The sequence below is a fragment of the Triturus cristatus genome, chromosome 7 (assembly GCF_964204655.1).
Source record: "Triturus cristatus chromosome 7, aTriCri1.1, whole genome shotgun sequence".
NCBI lineage: Eukaryota > Metazoa > Chordata > Amphibia > Caudata > Salamandridae > Triturus > Triturus cristatus.
Window position 1 is genome coordinate 292,569,143 of NC_140590.1, and position 12,876 is coordinate 292,582,018.

Genomic DNA, 12,876 nt, shown 5'->3' on the forward strand with positions numbered 1-12,876 from the left:
ACTGCTTCTCTTATCGCAGGCTCCTCACCTTCGACTCACAATAATTCCCAATCTTCTGACAATGAACCAAGGTCAGATTCTTCACCCAGATCTCAAGAGCTTACATTTGTCGGCATGGCTCCTGAACACAATGAGTTCCATCATCTGAACATCTCTAGTGAATGTAGAGATGTGTTAGCCAAGGCAAGGGCAGAAAGTACCAACAGGACTTACCTTCTCAAATGGAAACTCTTCTGCATATGGTGTCATCCAGAAAACATACATCCACTGTCTTCCTCTCTGTAACAGATCTTACCTTACCTCCTTCAACTAGCTAAATCAGGCTTGGCCCATAGCTCAATAAAGGTCCATTTAGTGGCCTTTTCCAGATATAGGAAATCACTTTCTTATCCATCTCTGTGGTCATCTTGAGTTGTAAGAGAATTTCTTAAAGGACTGTTTCAAATGTTTCCTCAAGTAAGACCTCCACCTCCATTATGGCAATTGAACACGGTTCTTTCACAGCTAATAAAACCCCCATTCGAACCAATTCACACAGCAGATATAAAATTCCTGTCTTGGAAATTAGCTTTGCTCCTTGCATTGACATCCGCCAGAAGGGTTAGTGAGATTCAGTCCTACGTAATCGAGGAACCCTTTTTACAATTCAAAACGGATGGAGATCTGCTACGTACAAATCCGAAGTTCATTCCCAAGGTTCCCTCGGATTTCCACCTAAATGAAATCCGACAACATCAGCGGAGAGGGCACTGCATTCCCTAGATGTCAGGCATTTCTTGACATTTTTTCTACATTACACGCAATCTTTTCGTAATACATCTCAATTATTTGTCGCATTTAGAGCGCCACGGAAAGGTTTCCCTCTTTCTAAACAAAGTATATCGAGATGGATTGCAAGTGCCATAAAGTTCTGTCACCACAAAGCAGGAAGACCGCTATGTTCAAGAGTTCGAGCACACTCCACAAGGGCAGTGTCGACATCTGCAGCTTTGTTTGTGGGTGTGTCCCTTCCATTTATTTGCAGAGCTGCAACTTGAAAGAATAGGCACATATTCACCAGACACTACTGCTTGGACTCAGCAATTCTAAATGACACAGCAGTGGTTCAAGCAGTACTTCATCATATGTTTTGCAAAGGTGAGCCACCCCTATCTACCCTCCTGCCTCTTATTTTGTGTCACATTTACGTATGTTTAACTGTTTGCCGTTATCCATGATTTGTTCTGTTAATGTTTATTTCTTTGTTATCTCATACATTATTTGATGGCCACTTACGTGTATTACTATGATGTATTTGGTTCACTTCTAATGACTATGGTGAATGTGCTACCAACTGCTTACTATTCTGATTCAAGCATGTGAATCTATGAAAGTTCCAATACTGGAGTAAGAAACAAGTTACTTACCTGTAACTATAGTTCTCCAGTATTGGAAGCTTTCATAGATTTACATGCGACCCAGCCTCCTCCCCGAAAAAAGTCTCACCTCAGTCGTTGCTATGACATAGTGGTTTTAGCACTAGTGCTCGAAAATCTGAGGTGCTGACCTTCCCTCTGGAGGGTTCTACAGGGTGATTCATGTTGATTGGTTGAGGCAGAACTTTGGTTCTTTTTCCATAATGACCACGATAAGCTGATAAACTGAAGAGGCCTAGGCCCTTTCCTAGTTTATACCTAACAGGGTTCTATTATTTATGTTGTGTTTACCACTACTACTACTATTACTTTATATTACCAGGGACTCCCATCATGATGACGGGGAATGATTCAAGCATGTGAATCTATGAAAGCTTCCAATACTGGACAAGAAAACAAGTTACTTACCTGTAACTACAGTTATCCAGTATTGGTATCTTTCATAGATTCACATGCCTGAATCATTCCCCGTCACTGAGGCGGGAGTCCCACGGTAAAATACAACAGCAGTGCCTAAGTAAGTAATAGTAGTAAGCTAAAAGAAAGCCAGAGACCTAAAACTTAGTAGCCTATCTACATCATTATACGAAAAGAACTAAAAAATAGTTCCAACCAATCAGCTACCAGCACCCTCTAGAACCTTCCCAGCAGAGGCAGTTCTGCTCAGATTTTCTTAGCACAAGTGGGAAACATGGATCCCAACCAAAGAACTGTCTCGCCGGGGAGGAGGGTGGGTGCCTGTGAATCTATGAAACATACCAATACTGGATAACTTTAGTTACAGGTAAGTAACTTGTTTTCGTATCCAGTATTGGGGTATCTTTCATAGATTCATATGCCTGAATCAGATTAGCAAGCAGTAAGCTAAAACAGTGTCGTTTGCGGATGGTGGGAGACAGGGTTCATAAACTCCCAAAACACATCCAGAAAGGTTAGAACATTAACAAGCTAGCTATACTGTAAAATAAACAGAATGCACGTTAAGAAACAGTACCTATGAAAGGCAAATTTCAAATATAAGGAAATGCATAAATTCTAAGCCATAAACATAATACTTATATATATATATACATATATAGATATATATATATATCCAAGAAAGAAGTGACTCAAACAGATAGATTCACCAAAGAACAAAACTATTGTTCCACTACAACGTTTCAGCTTCCGCCTTCCTCAGGTAGTACAAGATGGTGTGCTCTGTGGCTGCACAGATGACACAGTTGAATTTTCAAAAAGCATCATGAGTGAAGATTCCATTTGGAATGTGGAATCAATGCAGTCCTGAGAGCTCTTGAGTTATGCAGTAATCAGGTTGTGTTGTCAGTAATGTTCAGTCCATCTGGATGCAGTGATTTTAAACGGTACATCCAGAAGTTTTCCCTTGAGTCCAGTAGTTCTTCCTTTGAAACATGTTCCCCGGGGAAATCTTCAAATCTGATAGTGAATGATCCACAATGTTGAAATGATTGGCTACAGGCTGGTCAATTTTCTTATTAATTATTGCAGATTTGTGTTCCTGAATCGTGTACGGAGGTCATAAAAAACAATATGTAGGCCAAACAGTGAATGCGCAGGGTGCGTGGATCTTGCCGTCAATAAATAAATAAATAAAATGGAGCTTTTTTTATAATTAGCCCCCGGGGGGCCAAATCCCAGGGGCAACATTATTAAATTTAAAGGGGGCCCAGAGGGGCCCCCTAGCCCCGGGGACCGCTACCCACCCGGGGCTACAAAATAAATTGGGAGGGGCTCGAAAGCCCTTCCCAGTATAATTAGTGGGGGGGTCTCAACGCCCCCTCCAAGCCATGGGGACCACCACCCCCGGGGCTTTATGATTGATGGAGGGGGCTGCATGGCCCCCCTCCTGGAGCCCTCGAGGGCCCTGGGGACCGCCACCCCCCAGGGCTGGCTCCTGCAGTGTTCTGGGGTGCCCACCCCCAGGACACTGTTGTTTGCTATGAGAGGGCGGGAGTCTCCCGCCCTTCCATAGCAAACTTGGTTTGGATTTTGAAAGAGAGAGCAGGGAAACCTGCTCTCTCTTTCAAAATCCAAACCATATTGCTTTTCCACACGGGGAGCTGCATGTCAGCAGCAACCCATGTGGAAAAGCAATGCCGGCTCCGGAAGGACGCGGGGAGCCTGCTGGGACCGTGGGGGCATTGGGGCTTCCCCCACGGTCCCCAATGTTTTTTATAAGCCCCGGGGGATGGGATCCCCGGGGATAATAACAATTAATGATACGGGCTATTTTTGTTTTTACGGTAAAATTAGGAGTCGCGCATCCAGCGCGGCTCTCAGCGTGGCCCCCTGGTGTGCACGCGTTGGATGCACGACTACTAACCTGTAGGGTGCGCGACTCCAGCGCATTTGGTGCACGACTTCTACGCGTCAGATGCACGATACAAACGCGTTGGGTGCGCGACTCCAAGCATAAAAAAATATATATAAGTATGTTTAAAAGAATATAAAAGAATAAAAAAATATATGTTATATTTTTTTAAAATATTTTTTAAAAATATGTGTAGCGTAATTTAAAAAAAATAGATAAAAATAAGTAGATAAAAAAAGTAGTTAAAGAATATAAAAAAATTAGAACAAGAAATAAATTTTAAAAATATCATTTAAAAAACCTTTGAAATTCACTGAAAAAAACGTAAGTTTCAGACATGTTATACTTAAGAATTAGCAGTTAAAAAACCTTTGAAATTCACTGAAAAAACCATAGGTTTCAGACATGTTATAGTTAGGAATTAGCATTTTTAAAACCTTTGAATTTCACTGAAAAAACCATAGGTTTCAGACATGTTATAGTTAGGAATTAGCATTTAAAAAACCTTAGAAATTCACTGAAAAAAACATAGATTTTAGGGGTGTTATAGTTAGCTGGACATTTCACTCGTACAAAACCATTGAAATTCCTACGTTATAGTTAGTTCAGCTAACTATGACTCGCGCGCCCGCAATACACTGCTGATGATGTCACCAGCGGAGATCCAGAATCGGGTGCCACTCTCCTGATTTTTTCTTGATGAGGAAGAAGCGAGAATAGAACCCGGTCCCCTTTTGAGATGAGGGAACCTTCTCTATTGCATTCTTGCTGAGCATTTTTAAGGCTTCTTTGAACAGTAAGTGAAGACGAGGGGGAGGGGGACCCCTGGGCGGGGTAGTAGGTGGTCGTGTGAGGAATTCCAGGGTGTGACCGTTGTTGACTAGGTCAAGAACCCATCGATCCGAAGTGATCTGTTGCCACTTGTGGGCAAAAGCTGACATTTTTGCGCCCACGGGGAGGGAGGGATGACTGGCGTCCTGCGTAACTCATTGTTTTCTGTTGGCATTGCGACCCTGATTTTTCGATCACTTTCGTCTGCTAGTTGAGGAGGATTGTCTGTAAGATGATCGCCCGTAAGACTGTCTATACTGTGTCTGATATTGTCTATTTTGTTGATTTTGATACCCTCCTCTTGATGCAAAGCCACGACCTCTTGCACCTCAGAAAGATCCATGCCTATATTGAAAAGCAGCCAACGATTTAGCCGTATCGGTATCCGTCTTTATAGCAAGGAGGGCCTCATCTATGTGCTTTCCGAATAAGGAATCACCATCATAGGCCATGTCTAAAATTTTTGTTTGTACTTCTGGCCTAAAAGATGTTGCTTCAAGCCATCTTTGGCGTCTAAGTACTGCAGCACCAGCGAGTTGTCTAAAGTTGGTGTTAGCGATGTCCAGAGCGCAGTCTATGATCTCAGATGCGCTCGTTCTCCCTCCAAAAGTATCTTCTTTGCATCTTGTTTATGGTCCTCAGGGATGAGGTCCATAAATTCCGACAAATCTGACCACATCTGGCGGTCATAACGGCCGAGTATGGCCAAAGAATTTGCTGCTTTAATGGAGGCTGCTGCCATAGTGGAGAACGTTTTACCTATAAGGTCCAACCTCCGTCCTTCCTTATCCGGCAGCGTTGATATTGACGTAGCTGGATTTTTGGATCTTTGCTGGGCGGCTTGTGATATTACTGAATCTGGTCGGGATGACCAATCAGACAAGACGGAGTTTCAGGAGGAGCACGGTACTTTTTGTCAATGCGAGGGAGGACAGCCAGTATAGAGGCAGGCGTTTTCATAATTTTTGTCCCTTCATTCCAAATATAATCAATGATGGGAATCGCTCTTGTGATCTTCCTGTACTCTTCTTTAAAGTCATGTAAGAAGCAATCTGTGTGCTCTACAGTGCCTGGCAATTGAAATCTGGTTGCAGCACGTTGCATCAGGTTGTGAAAACCGCCAATATCCTCATGGGGAGAACCCGAAGGCTGAGGAATGGGTGGAGAAGGCATTGGTATGATATAATCATCCCAAGGATCCACAATAGTATCTTTATCAGGCAATTCACCCTCCTCGACCTCTTCCTCATCTGAGGAAGAAGTATTATGGTGTGATTGTGGTACTGAGCCAGAAGGGTGAGGCGGCGAATTAGGAACTTCTTTCTGCGGTAGTGAGTTTAGCACTTCAGAAGGTGAAGGTGGTATGTCAGGGACAGCCTGTTGTGGGGGAAACCGTTGACGGTAATCAGCCAGCATGGCCTGGAGATCTTTTATGAGTGTATGAGGAAGATGACTCATCTCTCTATGATCCCAATCCCTTCTGGGATGTCTGTGATGTGGTGTAGAGAGGCCCTCCTGGTAATAGTGATCCTGGTAATTCTCTTCCTCATCGTCATCTTGGCAATTTATGTGTAGTTCCGAGGGGTGCCTAGCTATGCCGAACGGTCCCTCATCATCTTCCTCATCAAAGTTCTCATCCTCTACATAAGTCTCCGGGATATGATATGGCAGAAGAGGAGATATCTTGCTGTAAACTTGTCTATGGTAAGTCTTTAGTTGAAAATGAGTATAAGAAATAGGCGTAGTTTGAGAAACTGGTGGAATCGCACTCGACAAACTCATCGTCTACGTGCTCTTCGACGAAGGGACTGACGTCGATGGGGCTGACGGACTCCTCGTCGATGGGCTCTTCGTCGACGGGATCGTCGTCGACGGGCTCTTTGTCGACGGGCTCGTCGTCGACAGGATCGTCGTCGACAGGATCTTCGTTGACCGGCTCTTCGTCGACGAGCTCTTCATCGATGGGATCGTCGTTGACAGGCTAGTCGTCGACGGGTTCACTGAAGGAGTCGTCGACGGAATCGTCGTTGTCGACGCGGTCGACATCGATGAGGCAGACGTTAAAGATAGAAGTACCTTTGTCATCGATGGGACCTTCGTCGACGAGCTCGACGTCGATGTGGTCGTTGACGGAGACTTAGAAGATGAACTCTTCGTCGACTAATCTTTCAAAACAGGCTTTTTAGACGTAGTAGAGATCTTGGAAGACACAACAGGTGAAGAGATAGCTGTAGTGGAGACTGTAGCCATCAACAGAGTGGCAGCAGAAGTCACAGAAACCGTATGAGAAGAAACCAGAGTAAGAGTCTTCACCTGGGTTTTACTCACGGTTTTAGAGGCTGGAGGTCTTTTAGATACCTCAGAGGGCGAAGACAGCGTTGACCCACAGGATCATTTTAGTGACCTCTGTGAATGGTCAGAAACTTCATGAGAAGCCTTGTGATGTTTTCTTCCCTCACTGGAAGAGCTGTAATGCGAGCTAGCCCTTTTGGACCCTCTTCTTCTCACAGGTCCTGCAAGGTCTAAAAAGAGCTTTCTTACCAGACATTCTGAAGAAAAAAATGAAGAACTGAGTAGGCACTCAGGGAGACTCCCTTCCACACGACGTGCGGTGAAAATCTGAGGAGAACTGCCTCTGCTGGAAAGGTTCTAGAGGGTGTTGGTAGCTGATTGGTTAGAACTATTTTTTAGTTCTTTTCATATAATGATGTAGATAGGCTACTAAGTTTTAGGCCTTTGACTTTCTTTTAGCCTACTACTATTACTTACTTAGGCACTGCTTTTGAATTTTACCGTGGAACTCCCGCCTCGGCGACGGGGAATGATTCAGGCATGTGAATCTATGAAAGATACCCCAATACTGGATAACTATAGTTACAAGTAAGTAACTTGTTTCTTCTCACTAGCTAGAAATGGCATCAGTCATCAAAAGTTGTATGATGTAATTCTGCATGTGTTTAGCACGCATGCCTTTATAACGCCGGCATTAGAACAAACGCATTGTTATGACGCTTTCTTTTAGCACACAACTTGCCTTAGGAGGGGTGCTGGACTTTGGAATAGTATCATTAACTATTCCAACTCCAGTCTGTGCAACAATAGGAAAACTGTTGGACTCAAAATCCAACATCACCTCACCAATGTGCCCATAAAGCAAGTCGTTGTAACAACTTGCATGCTATACAAATGCGTGGTAACAACGCGTTCGTTCTATTACCAGCGTTGTAAAGGCACAGCGTGATTCTGGCTTCGTAATAAAGGATGTTTCCTGTGATCAAAGAGTCCCTTCAGAAGTGGGGGATTACATCTTCAGGATCTCAAATTCAATGCATTTGTGTTAAAGCATGCATGCAAATTGTTTGAAATTAAGTATGATAAAGATTGTCTTAAAGGTTTTCTTCTGATATTGCAGGACAGGCAGGCGCAGTTATTTACAGTCAAAAACACAACAATATGGTACTTTAAAATTGATGGAGGATAGGCTTCTCATCCTGGAAACTCCTGAGTTTTTGGAAGTGGGCTATAGACAAGCAAAATGAGTCTGTCAGAAGCTCATCATGCACGGAAGGACTGTATATTTTGACTATGATGTTGTTGGTGAGTCTTGAGTGGCATTTGTGTCTGTGATATTCTGTGCATGGAGATACCCAGAAATTGATCTTTTCTCCAAAAATTGAATTTCCTGTCCATTTTTCTGTTCGAGGGAGTATCTTTTAATGGATTTGATAAAGAGACACTCTTCATTTTGTATTTAATCCCATTCCTTTAATGCAAAAGGTAATTCCCAAAATCAGGTTTCATAAGGCACATGTAATTTTGATTTTTCCAGACCGGGCTATTCACCCTTTGTAGCCAAATCTTCATCTCCTATATTTATCTTTTGGCTTTTTTCTCCAAGGAAAGACTTCCTAATTTAGGCGGGAAGGAAATTATTTAATCCAAATTTTAAAGCACTCAGTCTTCGAGACTGGAAATAAAACATCCATATCTTGCTGCACATAGTGTCAGGCGCGAAATATAAATACAGAAGGAACATCATGATACGGCATCCATTTTGAACAAAATAGGTTTGAGGCTTAACTGAGGCCTAATTAACCTAAGCCAGAAATGCACACTTTAACACATCATAAAGATTTTGTTTCAATTGCAATAACTCTATGTCTGTATACACGTCTGAATTAAGATGCAAAGAGACATATCTAAACACGCTTTAGTTTGAATGCACAAAAACCCCTTCAAGAGCACTGCTGTATGAATCGTCTACCAGATCTAGAGACGTTTGTGTTTGATCTGTTCTACTATTTTTTTGCTTATCTATTGAGCATCACTTCAGTGAGGATATCACTGTCAGAATAAAAGTTGTACAAAAACTGGAGGCATTATATGTTGTAAATGCGCTCACACACTCTAACCCAGCTGTGCACATAAAGAGTCAGGTCCCTCCATGGAGTATCCTTGGCTTGCATTTAAGTAGCATATTCTGAACTACAAGTGTAGGAAAGTAGGATCTGCTTTCATGGTTACCACCACTTTATGCTGGTGTCATTATGTTTTTCTGACTAGTCTGACTGGGATCCTGCTAATCAGGACCCCAGTCTGTGCTTCTTCCCTAAGTTCGACCATGGCGAGTACTTGGGTACCACCCAGATTGGCTACTGGTGTACTCTTGTAAGTCCCTAGTATATGGTACTAGGGTATCCAGGGCATAGGTAACACAGGTGTCCCCCATAGGCTGAAGCATGTACTATGCCACCCATGGGAGACCACTCAAATTGTTCCTACAGGCCTGCCATTGCAGCCTGTGTAAGGTGGTGCTAGCACCACTTACACCAGATATGTTTGCTTATATCTGAGGTCAGTGCACTTAAAACCTATAAGCCTTTCAATCCTGAAGGCAGGGTGCTTGGTTATAAGTGTGAGGGTGCCCCTGCATGAGCAGGATACCCCTAAAAGCCACAGAGAACATTCTTCTGGGTTATAAGTGCATCAGCCATTACGATACACAGAGTGGCCATGCATCATTACGCGATGGCTAAATCTAAACGGGCGTGTTTGGTGTCAAACATGTTGGAATCATACCCAAACACCGTAAAGCTCCTCTTTCCATGCACTGTAAAGCTCCTCCGGGTGGCCCTCAGTGGTCCCTGTACTAGTCTTTTAGACCTGAACAGCAAACTATGGCTGTTGCCGACCAGAGACACAATTCTGCCCTCCTGCTTCTGAGCCAAGCTCAAGCTTGAGCAGGGGAAGGCAGGAGAATAGGTTTCCTGTCACAGGGAGGTGTAAACACCTCCCAGACTGGACTTAGTGTATTGGGCCAGGGTGGAGGGGTTGGGGGGGCTTGCCAGCACCACTAGACTGCTTTGAAGGGCACATTTAGTGCCCTCCTTGCATACTACAGTTGGAGCCAGTTCACTGAGCTGTTGGTTCCCGCTCTGGTGCGAAACTGGACAAAGGACATGGAGTATCCTCCCACTGTCTAGCTCCTCCTGTGTGAGGGACCCCTGAATCGTCCCAACCCTTTCCTTAGAATACATAAGGGCTTACCTGTGGGTGGTTCCTTAGATCCGAAACCACTTAATCTTCAACCGTCTGGGCACTGTGGACTTCGTTGGACTTCGCTTCGGGAACCGAGACTGCAACTGAGAAGACTCCTGCTGCTCCTGGTCTCGTTGTGATTCCAGTCTTCTGCGTCTTCTGTGCCTGTGCTCCATACACATTCTTCTACAGGCCTGTGGACATCCAAGACACCTGAAGGAATCTCTCGTGCAGTGAAGGAGTCACTACACTGCATCTGCAGGCACAGCCACGGAGCTGACTGCAGCTCCCACGGACTTCGAAAGGTTCAGCAACACAGGTGGTGATTCTGTAACTCCCTCGAGGCCTGCATTGTCTTTACAACAAGTTTGAAGCCAGTATCCCTCGTCAGAACCGCTGGAGCAATACCCCTGTGCCCCATGTCAACTTGCCGTTGCCAAGGTTTGTTGACTCTCTCCTCCAGAGATCTTTGGGCTCCAAGAAGCATTGGCCTCAAGCATCTCCTCCTATCAAGATATTTGTCCTCACTGCATCCGCTGCATCGTGGGACTTCATCATTGGTGAGCTACTCGAGGTCCTCTTGCGACTCGTGTGCCTCAGGCCACATCCGATGTGGGACAGCTCGTGAATTGCTCCTGATCTATCTACCACAGCATCACCTGGTCCACACAGCTGCAGTGCCAAGGTCACTGTCAACTCTCCTGCATCTCAGACATTGTTGGCATTTGCCTCCTGGTCACTCCTCAGTGGCATAAACTCTGTCCCCTCTGCTTGCAGGTACCTCTCATCTTGAAACCACCTTTGGGTTCTACCAGACTCTTTCACTTTCTTGTCCAGCGGCATCTTCACTGAAGTCCTCCATTGTGGTCTACGGTGGTTTTCGACATCACTTCACACCTATGCACCCGACTTCCCTGGTGTAGGTATCCTGGGGTATCCACGGGTGGGGTGACTCTCCAACCTTCCATCTTCCATTGGGTTTCTTCGGGGTCCTCTGGGAATAGTCCTTCTTCTTAAAAACTACAACCGCAACGTACCCATTGACTTGTATTGAGCACGCCGTCGTGTTCCTACTCTGCATACGGCCTCCGTGGGGTTCTTGGGTACTTACCTTGGGTGAATCCTTGGGTCACCAACTCTTCTACCCCTGGAGACCACTGTGTATCTGTGCTACTTATGTGTTCTATTACTAAAGTATTGTGTGTATTGTGATTATATCTCTCGGGTAGGAGATATTGCAATGTGTTAGTGAGTGTTTATAATAAATAAATATTTTTATTACTAAACTGTGTGGTTCTTTTTCTCTTAACTTACACTAAATGATTAGTACTGGTAAAACAAGCTGCTTTACACTCTTTCTGGACTAAGTCTGAAGGCTGCTCTCCACAGCTACCACTTAAAGAGCTTTCTTATGTTGTCTAAGACCTCTACAGTCACCATAAGGATTGTCTGGATAAGTGCAGGGTGCTACACTTACTTAAGTGAGCACCATATACCAAACCAGCCTCCTACAACGTTATTGTTGTGAAGCGATATAATCAACATTCACAATGCAAGGCAGTCAACAGGCAAAAAAGGTAAGTAAAACCAAAGTTTGACTGTTGGGACGGAAAAGTCTAACATGGTAATAGATGTTTACCCCTACCCTGAGTGCCTAACTGTACTGATGTCTGGATCTCTAATGCTGATTTTTTTTTGTGCCATTGGCAAACATGGATCATGTGTGTGTGCCATGACACAGACCTTTCTTATGGACTGTGGTCTAGTTGGACTAAGAGGTGCACCTAAAGCGCTACCCTCATAGTGGTGGAAGACTACTGCCTTCACCAGCAGTTAAGCAGCATTAGCGGGGTGGTGGCAGCATACCGTGTAGTGATCAGTATGAGTAAACTGGTCCTATTTAACATGGATCATTAAAGTGAGGCCTACTGGCTCACCCTCTTCTAAAGTTCAGTTGTGTACTTAACTCACCCTTGGACTACATCAGGTTGTTATGAAGTGCTGCGCAGCGCACAACTGGTGTACCTGCACTGGGTGTATGTTTGCCTGGGATGGGTACCATACAGGGTAATGCAGTACTGAACAGTGCCTGCATGGTGAATGCATGTGCTGGAGATATGTGCCTATGAGTGGTATGGTACCCGAAGGATGTAGCACTGTGTAGTGCGTGCAGGATAAATGCATGTACTGGGTGTATGTGTACCTGTGAGTGGTACAGTACATGAAGGATGAAGTGGGTGCATGTTAAATGCATACGGCAGATGTATGTGTGCCTATAAGTGGTACAATACATGAAGGATACACTACTAGGCAGTGCGTGCGTGCTGGATGTATGTGTGACTGGTAAAGTACATGAAGAATATAGTACTGTGCAGTGTGAGTATGTTGTATACATGCACTGGGCATGTGTGTGTCTGTGAATGATATAGTGCATTGATGTTGGTATTGGCAGTGTCTGGCTGGATGAAGGGATTTCCCCAGCCAGGCAGACCTACCGCTCCTCTCAAGGACAGGTGATTACACTTACTGTATAACCTGTGCTCACCCTTGGGTTGCTTGACCCTGAGCAGTCAGGCTTACTACAGAGGCAATGTGTAAAGAAAAGGCACATTTATTTTTTAGAAAACAAGTGCAACCCATATGTTCATGCAAACTGGGTACCAAGCATCCGTGGGTAAGCATAACAAATCCTGGCCATTAAATTGTCAACATATTAACTATTGATTTCATCAAATATGGTGCCTTTCTTTAGCTCCCAGA